Raw genomic sequence first — 12,263 nt, 5'->3', positions numbered from 1 at the left:
AACATAAGCAATTTGATAAACTAAGAAAGTGTGTGTCTCTATTTGTTTTATACAGTTTGTGCAACGCATTAAAACTACGCATCCAAAAAACGTGTTTTCCTCAAAAACGACCCGTTTAAATACCACCTGTTTTTTTTTTTGTCACTTTTTTTTTATTGCATGCACCAACCTGTTTTTTGTTTACTTATAATTTTTTTTTCAACATTTTTTAAAATAAATACATCTTTCATGTTTTTCTAGTAAAAACAAAATATAAGTGGATGTTTGCATTTACATTGAAAAACAAATTTTGAATAAAATAACTTTTCTTCATGTAAAACCCGTAAATAATATCATTGATTATCAGTGATTGCTTTCTTGGGAGCCATTTATGGGTTGCTGAGTTAAGTGGTGGCTTTTGAGGATTGGAGAAGTTCTGGGTTTGAAGAGACTAAAAGAGTTTCTGATGTGATGGTGACCTAGAGTTTCTCGCTAAAAGAATTCAAACCACAAATCTATAAGAAAATCAAGAACTCAGCACAACGAACCATAGAACGATCAATTCCGGTGAGCTATATTCCAGCGACGTTGTCCTCGTGCGCGGAGACGGTGAGAATCTACTCCGGCTTGTCTCCGTTGGATTCGGCTTCGACTGAGAAAGGTGATGGAGATGGAATCGACAACAGAATCGGCGATGGCGTTGAGGAAGGGTGCTGCCGGAGCCAAGGTTGAGATCCATCGTGCATCAGAGATCCATTTCGTGCGTCCGAGATCTAGTCGCGAAATGGCGCGTCTGTAGGGGATTCAGTTCCAGTCGCCGACGTGATGGTGGAGAGGAGTGTTTTTCCGGAGAGAGAGAGAGAGAGAGACAGAGGAGAGAATCGGAGATCTGGTTCCAGTCCGCGTCGTGCATCAGAGATCCAGTCGCGAAACGGCATCGTACGTTGTGCGTCGGATATTCAATTCCGATCGCCGACATGACGGTGGAGAGGAGTATTTCACCGGAGACGGAGGGGGAGAGAGAAAGAGAGAGAGTTCAGAATTCTTTTTTGGTAATTGCGAAGATATATGAGAATATTTTTGTTTGTTATAAGGTGGATGGGCAAAATTGTCATTGCTGAAAATAATTTTGGTCTGAAATGGCCTTATTTGTACAAAAAGAGTTTTTCTATTGGAACCTCCAAATTTACTCACTTGACCTCTATGCTTTTTACACCTCTTATCAAATTTTTAAAAACTAAATTTACTCACTAAACCTCACTAAACTTCCTCAAATAACCTCACTCATATAATTTGCAAACATATTATTATCTTTAAAATAAGAATATTTAGTCATTTCAATGATTTAATCACTCTATAAATCTTAACTAAATATACATTTCTTACTCAAACTTGAGTTTCAAAAATTAATGTCTAATCAATAAGAAAATGCCATGAACTATTCTGTTTTTTTTTTTTTTTTTTTTTCTATTTTAGCTGTGCAAAAAAAATGAAGAAATCATTTGTTTTTATTCTAAAAAATAAATTTGTTTTTTAATGTTTTTTTTTTCTGTATTTTTTGTTCCACATTATTAATTATTTAAATATTTTTAGTTTTTTTTTTTTTTTTTTTTTTTGCAAATATAATGGATTGACTTAGATTTAGGTCATTAATAATAAGAGGATTTATTTTGTTTTCCCTCACCAATATGCATTCAACATATATATCATACATTTTTATGTCACATAATCTTAATCATATTTTTATTTTTAGTTTTAATTCTTATTAAATATATATGAATGCTTTAATGAGTATGTAGTGAAATTCGAAAAATAAAAATAGATAAGGAAAATAATAAGAAATACCATCTAATATTATTGAATTGGAAAGTCTACATAAAATAAATATAATATTTTTTAGTATAATTATTGTCCTTAATAGTCATTTTATAGTAGGTTATATATGTCATTTAATAATTCATAATAGAGTGAGGTTAAGTAAGCAGATTTGGAGGTCCCAATAGAAATTCTCGTACAAAAAACAATAGGTGGCCTTATGGCTAATTAAAGTTTCAAAGTGACACTTATGAGTAATTTTCTATTAAGTCTTCAAGTATTTAAGGGTCTTATTATTAAATATGTCTTTAATAGAGTCTTATGTGTTCTAGGAGTTTAAGGGTTATGTTGTTTTAATTCTATAAAGATGGCTAGCTACCTATTGTAAACCCAAAACAGATTAGAATGAAATAAAATTGAGTTTTATTGAAAGCTTGGTGCCTTGGTCTCTCTCCCCTAACCTCCCTTGTTCTATTTCTCTCTTCTCACTACTAGAAAAAGGGCTTAAGGGGACACATGAAGGATTCGTGCCTTTAGATGAGCAATAGGGACTAAAGAAGATATGTGTCCCCATAATTTGAGTACTATAGCTTTGGTGATTGTTATCTCCCTCTCTATGATTGTGAAGTATATTTATGTATTTTCATGCATATATTTATTTGGTTCTGAGTTGCACCAAATCTAACAAGGGTTATAGACTTATAGCAATCCGGCCATACAATTTTTTTGATATTTTCTGGCGTAAACTTGCTAATCTTGATGAGCTATCTGACAATGAAGCCGATGTTCCTGTGAGTATTTCATAAGATGGTTTTGCCCTTTATAAGATGGTTAGTCAGCTATTCAAAGTTCATATCTGTCTCGATCTTTGCACCAAGTCATTATTGATTTTACAGGTTGAAGATGATGTTGGTGTTGCAAACATGGAGGAAGATGTCAACAGGGACTTGGCAAACTTACAGACACTTAACTATGATGATCTGGATAGCTTTTCATTATTGCAGAAATCACAGAGATTTGCCGATATAATGCAGGTGTGTTTCAAAATGATTCTTTTACTTACTTTCGGCAGATATTTTGCGTCTCCAAAAATTTCAAGTTTCTATATGCCTGAAATCTATGCTTTCACTGTTTTATTTGTCATTTGTTTCTTATCCTACGTAGTTGTTTGAATGTTTCTTAAGTTGAATTGTATCTAATAAATGGGATAATCCTTTTGATTTAATTAAAGAAGAGAGAAGCAGGGGAGAAATCAAAGATATCTTTTATGAGAGTCGTGAGCAGAAAAGTGCAAGAATAGATTAAATAAGCTAAAAAACCATTTAAACTTTGAATAGATTTAGTTACATGTATTTGTTCCTCCGATCCATATCCCTCCTGATGTCAAAGTGAAAATATGAATTAAAATTAGTGTTTAGTTTGTCATTCAGCACCAGTAGCTCTCCCTTATTACTGGAATGTGCATATTGACGTGTACGTAATCGGAGTATGGTTTATAAATTGCAGAAAGTGGACGTCTGCCTACTTTTGACGTACTTTTGTTCTCTTTTTATAAAGGGAATATCTTTCACTGATTGTGAGGTGAGGTACCTGTGGGTTTTGCTCATGCATGTATATATTTAGGGCTTCTTTATTTTCCAGTAATCTATAACAACGTGGCAAGGATTAGTGGATATGGTATCCATGGCTTTAGGCTTTTGGGTCTTTTATAGCGATTGCAATTCAATTCAATTTGCAAAATATGTTTGCACAAGGTTGTTTCAGTACTTTTACTAGCATTGATATGACGTTCAGAACTTGAACAACTGAATTTGGTGGTTAAAATTCTATTGAGCAGATTCTGAATTTTAAGCTGCCTATAGTGTTGTAGAAAGCTCTTGGTGCATGATTTAATGATAACAAACGTAGAAGTTTCTCAACCTGCTCAGTGATACAAAGATAGTTTTACTGAAAGCACCTTAATATGTTTGCTAATTCAATTTGTTTCATTCAGGTGCTTCAGAATTTCTACCAAAAAATAGGACAAAATATTGTTTACTCCCTATACTTATAGGGAGTAGACGTTTCAGTCCCTCGCTTTTCAATTTCACCTAAAAAGTCCATAAACTCTCCAATTTCACCAAATTGGTCATTGTCATCAATTTTCCGTCTAAATCTCCGTTAAACTACTGACGTGGCAATGCTTACCCCCTGAAATGTCTATTATACCCTCACTTATTATTTTCTTTTTTATTTATTTCTCTCTCTCTCTCTCTCTCTTTTTCTTTTTACCTATTCTTCTTCCAGCTCTCTCTCCTCCTCTGTTTATCTCCCTCGTCTTCTTCCAAAAACAACCAGCTCTCTCTCCATTTTGTCAGTTAACCAATACACCAATTCTCACACATTAATAAATACATATAAGCCCACCAATGTAAAGTAAATTGAACAACAAATAGGGATCGAAAACGAACAAAATGTTCCAATTCAAGTGCGAATTTCTGCGATTTCAGTTCAGCAGCTTGCTTGCTCATTAGAAAACCTCGTGTCCTGATCAGCCGACGTACCCTGATGAACACAATTCAAAAGAAACACCACCTAATCAGATACTAAATCAATCGAAATTAAGAATTTTGGAGAAGATCTGAGTAACAACAGATACTGAATCCAATCAAAAACAAGGAATCAAAAGCAATTCAGAATCATCAAACAAACTGACCCTTAAAAACCCACCAGACATGATTTAGGATTTGCGATGAAAGCTGAGATTGATTTCGGCGATCAATAAGAAGAAGAAAGTTTGAGACGATTGAGAGAACAGTAAGGCGTGTAGTTTGAGTTTCAGGGCATTCGCTATAGTTATTGGGTTACTGTGAAGCTTTGAAAAGACTCAAAAGAGGGATCGAATATGAAATTGTTGCTCAAATCCAGACCTGATTAGTATGAGTATCAGGTACATTGATGCTCCTTGAACACGGCGCTGTTCACCTCCCCGGAGCCTTGAATTTGGGTCGGGTACAAGCATTTCCGGCGGATCTGCTCCGCGAAAACGGTTCTCCTTCTTCCGCTCCTTCTTCTTCTCCTTCTCTTTCTCACTACTCTCACTCTTCTTCATGAACATGTCCCTCCACCGCTTCGATGCGGTCAGCACCGGAGCTGCAGTTGACACCAGGGCCTCTGGTTCTGGGTCCAGAGCAGAAATCTCTTCCGATTTGGGTCGCAGGTTCGGGTCGGGCAGCTTCTCGTGGGCAGGGACGAGGCAGAGAGGGAGAATGACATCGTCGACGAATAGCTCATCGGCAGAGGTGAGATCAGGTTGCGGGCAAGACGGGTTTTGGAGCCTCCAGAAGTCGAATTCCGGGGAGCTGGAGTCGGTGCTGGTTAATGGAGGGTGATCATGTTGAAGAAAGATAATATGACCTCTCCTCTCCTCTGCTTGTTTTTTTGAGTTTTGAATCTTTCTCTTCTTTATTGAAGGTCTGGAGATGGAGAGAGAGCTGGTTGTTTTTGGAAGAAGACGAGGGAGATAAACAGAGGAGGAGAGAGAGCTGGAAGAAGAATCGGTAAAAAAAACAAAAAAAAAAATAGAGAGAGAGAAAATAAATAAATAAAAAAAGAAAATAATAAGTGAGGGTATAATAGACATTTCAGGGTGTAAGCATTGCCACGTCAGTAGTTTAACGGAGATTTAGACGGAAAATTGACGGCAAGAACCAATTGGATGAAATTGGAGAGTTTAGGGACTTTTTAGGTGAAATTGAAAGGCGAGGGACTGGAACGTCTACTCCCTATAAGTATAGGGAGTAAACAGTATTTTGTCCAAAAAAGAAATGGTTTCCTATAGTCTTGGAGAGGAACATGCAGCTCATCCTCGCCACTTCGGCCGCAATCTTCGGTAAAATCTGGTAGCCAAGCTCATGAAATATGTTGAGTGGGCAACATGGGTTTGTGGTTGTTATAACATATAGGAATAGATAATATCAGGGAAGTACTTGTTTGTGCCTTCTCCCTTTCAGGTTTTCAATTGAAGTATTTTCAGACCCAAAAAAAAAATATCAGGGAAGGACTGATTCGTGACAGTACAGGGAGTGGCTTACATTGCTTATGTACATAGCGTGCAACATTTTGAATAACAAATTTAGTCGGTGCTTGAATTTGTATGTTTGTCTCTTATGAGGCATAATGTCCACAATGACAACTTCAAATGTCAGTAAGCCTGCAAGTTGGTGTTACAAGATAAAAATAAAAATGACTTTAATGAATTAGTGTACATAAACAGCAATTATCATTTATTTGTTATGCAATCATTATAGTTCCATCAATAATACATGTTAACAAAAAGACCCGCAGCAAAGCGCAAGATAACTGACTAGAGTGAACAAAATCATAGTTGTTCCTGTGTAAATTTTGGAATTATGAATTAATTACGTCAATTTGTTTCAGTGGGGAAATGCCTTTTCTTTTCTTTTTCCTTTTTTTTTTGAGAGAAGGAAATGCTAATGTTAAGTGATTAAAACAAACCACACCAACTAAAACCAAAAAAAAAAAAAAAAAAACACATAAATCACTTTCCCAAGGGGAGTTGAGGCTGGTAAAGAAATTTAACAACCTATATTGAAGTTGAAAATTTTAAGGTTAAAGCTAGGCATAAATTTAAGATCTTACGGACCAAAGACATGTACAGTAAGCATGCAAGAATGATTGTATTGATGTAAGGGTTCTCAATGATGATGATTCTGGACATTAAGGCGTTGGAATAAACCACTAACAATTTACTTTAATTCATGATGTTACTTAACTAATTATTTGATATTCAATATCACATTACAATGTGCACCATGTTCTAAGCTTTGATTGTAATCACATTGCAAAGAATTAATAAATCAGCTCTCTTTGGTCGAGTTGGTAAGAGCCTCCAGATGTGGAACCCCCACACCCGGGTTCAAATCCCGCCGACGCTTATTGGAGTTAAATTCCAATATATTCTTGGTGGCCAGGGGGGATGAAGCGTTCTGACAAGATCCCCCGAGCACGGATTAGTCTCTGGGCCTAGGAAGCTTTTGAGGACACCGTGTGATTGATAAATAAAAAATAAATAAATCAGCTCTCTTTCACTCAAAAAAAAAAAAAAATTTGATATTCAATATCACATTATAATGTACAGGCGAAGTCTTCTCAATTATAATGTTTATTAGTATATTTAAGAAGTTGCTACAAAAGGGCCAATGATAAAAGAGGTCATTTTGAAGTGCCTTATTATAATTCAGGATACACAAATGTCTCCATGATAATTAAGGTCACATCTTCACAACCTACCACTAGAGTTACATTTAATTATAAAAACTGCCACCGTAGCCCTCTCTCCCTCTCCCCTCGTGGTATGAACCCTTGTCAACTGCGCCTCTGAGGCCGTCGCCTTCCGCTGCTCCGCTGACAACTTAGTCCTCTACCACGAGTGCGACTGGGACGCCCACAACAGCTGCTCCGTCTCCACCGCACACGATCGCACCCCGATCAAGGGCTTCTCCGGCTGCCCCTTCCGGTACAGTTCATTTAGATCTCGGAGATTCATTCCAGTTTCCGATGGCTTAGCCTCTCGTAAACAAAGACGACAATCGTGACGATGAAGGTAATGTCCGTTTCTAATAGGCAATCAATTTCACCGCTCTCAAATTTGATCTGGTTTTCTTCTCTCAATTTTCCATAGTGTTTCGGTGCTCTGGTTCGAAATTAGTAAATTGACAATTCGTTCATCCGGATCTCTTTGTTTATAGCCAATCTGTTTGAACTGATTGCGTATTGTGAGGCGTATAAATCAGATTTTAGTGAATGCACAATTCGTTCATTCGGTTTTGGTTGATCTGGTGTAATTTTGAGTTCTGCGACTCATATGTGTTAATGCTGATAGCGAACTCATTGCAAATCTGCTTCACTAGAAAAAAAAGCTTCATGGTAAGATGCTTTCCTTATTATTATGTTTCTTGTCCATGAGATAGTTGGGAAGCTGATAAATGTAAGTATTGGATTACTCGGGTTTCTATATTCAATGTTAGGTCTGCATGTGATTTATTAATTTGTTGTTGGGTGTTGTTCTTTTCCTTTTTGTGCTCTGCATTGATTATCAGTTTGATATTTACCCTACTTTGACTTGTTTTTTGCTATAGGCTTGATGTTTATATTCATGATTGTTTGTTGAAAAGGAAATTGACTACTTCTGCAAATGCATTTATGACTGAACGAAAGGTTGCTACAGATCCAGTAGGTAATGTTTTTAGCTTTTGATTACTCTTTTAATTTGTTAGTAATAATAGTGTAACTGATGTATCACTTTTGAGTTGTTCCCTTTTGTTGTCATATCGACAAAATTCCACTTTGTATGTGTTTGCATAACGTTGTTTTAGATGACTTCATGGTATATATTGAGTGATTTTCTCAAGAGTAAACATATTTTAGATTTGGATATGCAGCAATTGATGCACCAGGAGGATTCCACTTTGAATGGTGGTACGTTTCTGGGACATATTCATTGCAAGGACAAATGAGAAGCACTCAGAGCCTGCTGCAACTTGTAACTGACCATGTAACTGATAATGTAGCTGAATATGTAACTGATAATGTCAGTGACATGAACATGTCACTGATCATGTAACTATCAAAGTCACTATCAATCACATGTTACTATCCAAGTCACTATCAATCACATGTCACTTGCCAAGTCACTCATATCCCTGTCATTGGCCAGGTCACATTTCATGTCACTAACCATATCACTGTTGTACACATGTCATTGGCCAAGTCACATTGCATGTCACTAACCATATCACTGTTATACACGTCACTGACCAAGTTACTGGCCATGTCACAGGCCAGGTCCCTAGTTAGTGAGATCACTAGCCAAGTCACTGTTAACCTCAAGTCACTAGCTATGTCAGTGACCATGTCACAGGCCATGTCACAGTCATGAACATGTCACTGACCATGTCACTATCAAAGTCACTGATGATCTTCTCATTTTCACAATTTTGTACATGATATATAAACAGGACACATGGTGGATAAAAGAAAACAGAGGGAAGAAAGTGAAGAAGATTATGAAGAAGAAGCAAAAGTTCCAGCCAAATAGAAAAAAGTTATGAAGAAGAGTAGCAAGGACAGAATAAATTTTTTTTAAAAAATTTATGGCTTAGGATGCAATTGTAAACTATAGCTTACTAAATCAATTAACGTTTTGTATCTTTTTATGGTGTCACCATTATGTTCAGTTTTTCTTAACAAAACATTATTTTTATAGATCTTTTACAGCAATTCAAGTTTTAGGCATCTTCTAAATTGACCAAGTCACTGTCACTAGTCATGTCATATTGCATGTTACTGGCCAAATCACTGTTAATCTCAAGTCACTGGCCAAGTTGATCACAAGTTAGTAGACAAATCACTGTCACTGGCCAAGCCAAATCACCGTTAATCTCAAGTCGCTGGCAAAGTTACTGACCATGTCACTGTCAATCCCTGTTGTATTGTCTAACCGCCAGACTAAGAACCTCTTCTAAAAATTTCTCGCCTAAAGTTGGACAAATACTGCAAGACATATGTTCTAACGGCTGCATTGCATTCATTATACGTCAAACAAAAAAGTGTACAACCACCAACAAAATTCTGGATTTTAACTTCCATTGTAGTGAATTAATTAAATTGACAATGCCCAGAAAAGATGAAAATAAAATTAAGAACTTCATTCATTGTATTGATGATTTACAGTAATCTCACTATGAGTCTCACTGTGAGTATTATAAATCAAACCCAATACAGCATTACATAACCCACTCCATCCCAATAGTATTGTTATCACATACAAGTTTCTAACTAGAAAGTTCTCAAGGCTAAGATATAGCTCTAGAAGAAGTTCCAAACTCAAAATTCAGTGTGCCCTGTAACTACAACATACAAGTTTCTGCTTTTATGAAACAAATAAACAAAGAATGGGAGATTAACCAAAGCCGCAGATAGACATGTAGAGAGCAATGGAAAGACCAGACGCTCTCGCCCTTTTTGAAATTATCATTTAAACACGGAAACAGCTTTGGCTGCACAGACTTGTGTTCTACTCATCAGCTTGGGAGTTATATCTCAATCATTTGTAGTTTTGTACTGCTACCTAGCTTCTTGTTCAATAGTTCAGTTCGTAACGGGAAAGCAACAAAACAATATATTTACCCTTCTTTCTTGCTACCCCTAATTCGACATATAGCTTGACATGTATGAATCTTGTGCCATGATCATTTCTCTCCAAGGTATTTATCTGTAACTTTGCCCTCATACGAAAGAACAAGAGAAAATGAAGAAACGGCATTAAAGGAAGGGAATACTTGTGTAAAAGAAGAAATGCCACAACATCAGTGAGACCAAACTTAATCTTGAATAAATACACAAACAAGAAACAGCAACAATGTCAAGACGTTCCAATTTACAAGACTTGTACAGTTAAAACCAATGTACAACGATCCCACACATAATAAAAGCAAATATCATCAATTAATCATCATTAATTGAATTCATGTTAAACCTATCATCATCATCATTATCGATAACCAGATTCAAATTCATATTCAATTTACAATGATATTCAATTGCTGAAGTATAGAATCATCTAAATGTTCATATCATTAATTGATGGCCTGAGTTAAGGTTAGATCATCTACGGAGTGTACTGAGTCCTAACATTAACAACACCAGTGGCATTCACAATCAAAATCATGAAAACAATTATCTCAATACTGAATCAAATTTAAATTGAATTTGTGATGATATATCTTGAGCTGGGATCAAATTACTCACCTCCACTCATCCTCTTCAAAAGGAGACTAGTCAATGTCGTCCTTAACGCAATTGAACATCAAAGCCGCCAAAGAAGCAAAAATACCTGCAAAAACCACCAATCACAAACCCGAATAAAAAACCCTTAATCATGTCCAAGGTCTTGTTTGCGTACACATCAAATAGGTTGCAGCCAATATTGGCAGCGGCTTCTCCGCCACGGCTGCCCAATTTGAGGTGGCGGGATGTGAGTGGTCCGTGGTCACGGTGACGGAGGCAGAAGTCGATGGTGGCGCCAGGCGTAGTGGTGTGAAGTAGAGCAGACGATGACTAGGCGTTTTGGAATAGCGCCGATTCGAAACAGCATCGGAGCAAGTGAAACTGGAAAAGCGAGGGTTTTGAAGTTCGAAGCGACGACGAGAGATAAGAATGTTTTGCTTACGTGATGAGATCGGAGGGAAAGGAAGCGGAGGAGCTGAGCTTGTAGAGGATGAAGACGACGAGATCGTCAGGAAAGTAGTCGGAGAGAGAGAATTGGGATAAAAAAAACTCGGAGAGACAAACTCCGATCAAAATCGAATCAAGCTTTTAGGTTTTGGGATTTCTAATCAAAAGAGAGAGAAAATTTGAGCTATGAGATTTTGAATGAAACAGATATAAACGTGTATTACTTTTAAGGGCAGAATCGGGATCAAAAAAATTAAAAACTGACATTTTTTAACATCACCTCATTATTCATAAGGACTAAATTAATATTATTAACAATTCATTATGGACCTTTTTATCAAGTGGGAAACTATGTGACATTTTTATCATTTCACTCTCTAATGTGACATTTTCCATCATTTCCCTTTAACTCTATGAACTCATTAAATTTGATGAAAACAAGAAATCATATAAAATTATACAAACCACTGATATTTGTTAGAACGCTAAATCCAAAAAACTTAATACCTTAATGTTATATTCAATCATTTACACATAACCCATAACGAGTTATTATTCCCAATCCCCCATTGATGCTACATGAATGCCAATGCGCTTTGCAAATGATAGAATAAGGCTATGTTTGGTATGGCTGGGCTCTTCAGAAAAGCTGGCTTCTGCTTATTTCTGAGAATAAGTGGCTGAAAAGCAAAGCAGCTGAGTGTTTGGTAAACTGGCTTTTTATAAGAGCTGTCAGTAGCAAAAGCAGTGACAAAGTGTTTGGTAAACTCAAACTGGCTTGTGCTTTTTGTTTGTGGAATGACCAAATTGGACATGAGATATTATTTTGCCTTGATTGTTTGGTAATACAATGTTGTTCAAATGCTCTTGTTATTATTTTTAATCTTTATTATGCCCTTATTAATTTTTGTTAACTTTCAATTTTTATAAATCATGGTGACCATATGATTAATATTGGACAATTTTAAAAACAACTTGTACAAATATATTAGTAACATTAATAACAATTGGTTGCTAAAATACATTTTATGGAATAAGTGGTCTCATGAACATTAAGAAATGATATTCAATTCAGCTTGGGGACAACGAGCTTGATTAAGAACTGTTCCTCCCTAAACGCTAGTTCTTCTCGCAAGATCCAATAAGCTGAATCATAGACTTTGCACTAAGAGTATATCCAGAATTCATCTCTCTGAATGTTTCATCTTAAGCTGTCTTCTGAGAGTAAAATT

The sequence above is a fragment of the Rosa rugosa genome, chromosome 1, assembly GCF_958449725.1.
Source record: "Rosa rugosa chromosome 1, drRosRugo1.1, whole genome shotgun sequence".
Lineage (NCBI taxonomy): Eukaryota > Viridiplantae > Streptophyta > Magnoliopsida > Rosales > Rosaceae > Rosa > Rosa rugosa.
The sequence above is the reverse complement of the archived record's forward strand: the minus strand, read 5'-3'. Positions refer to the sequence as shown.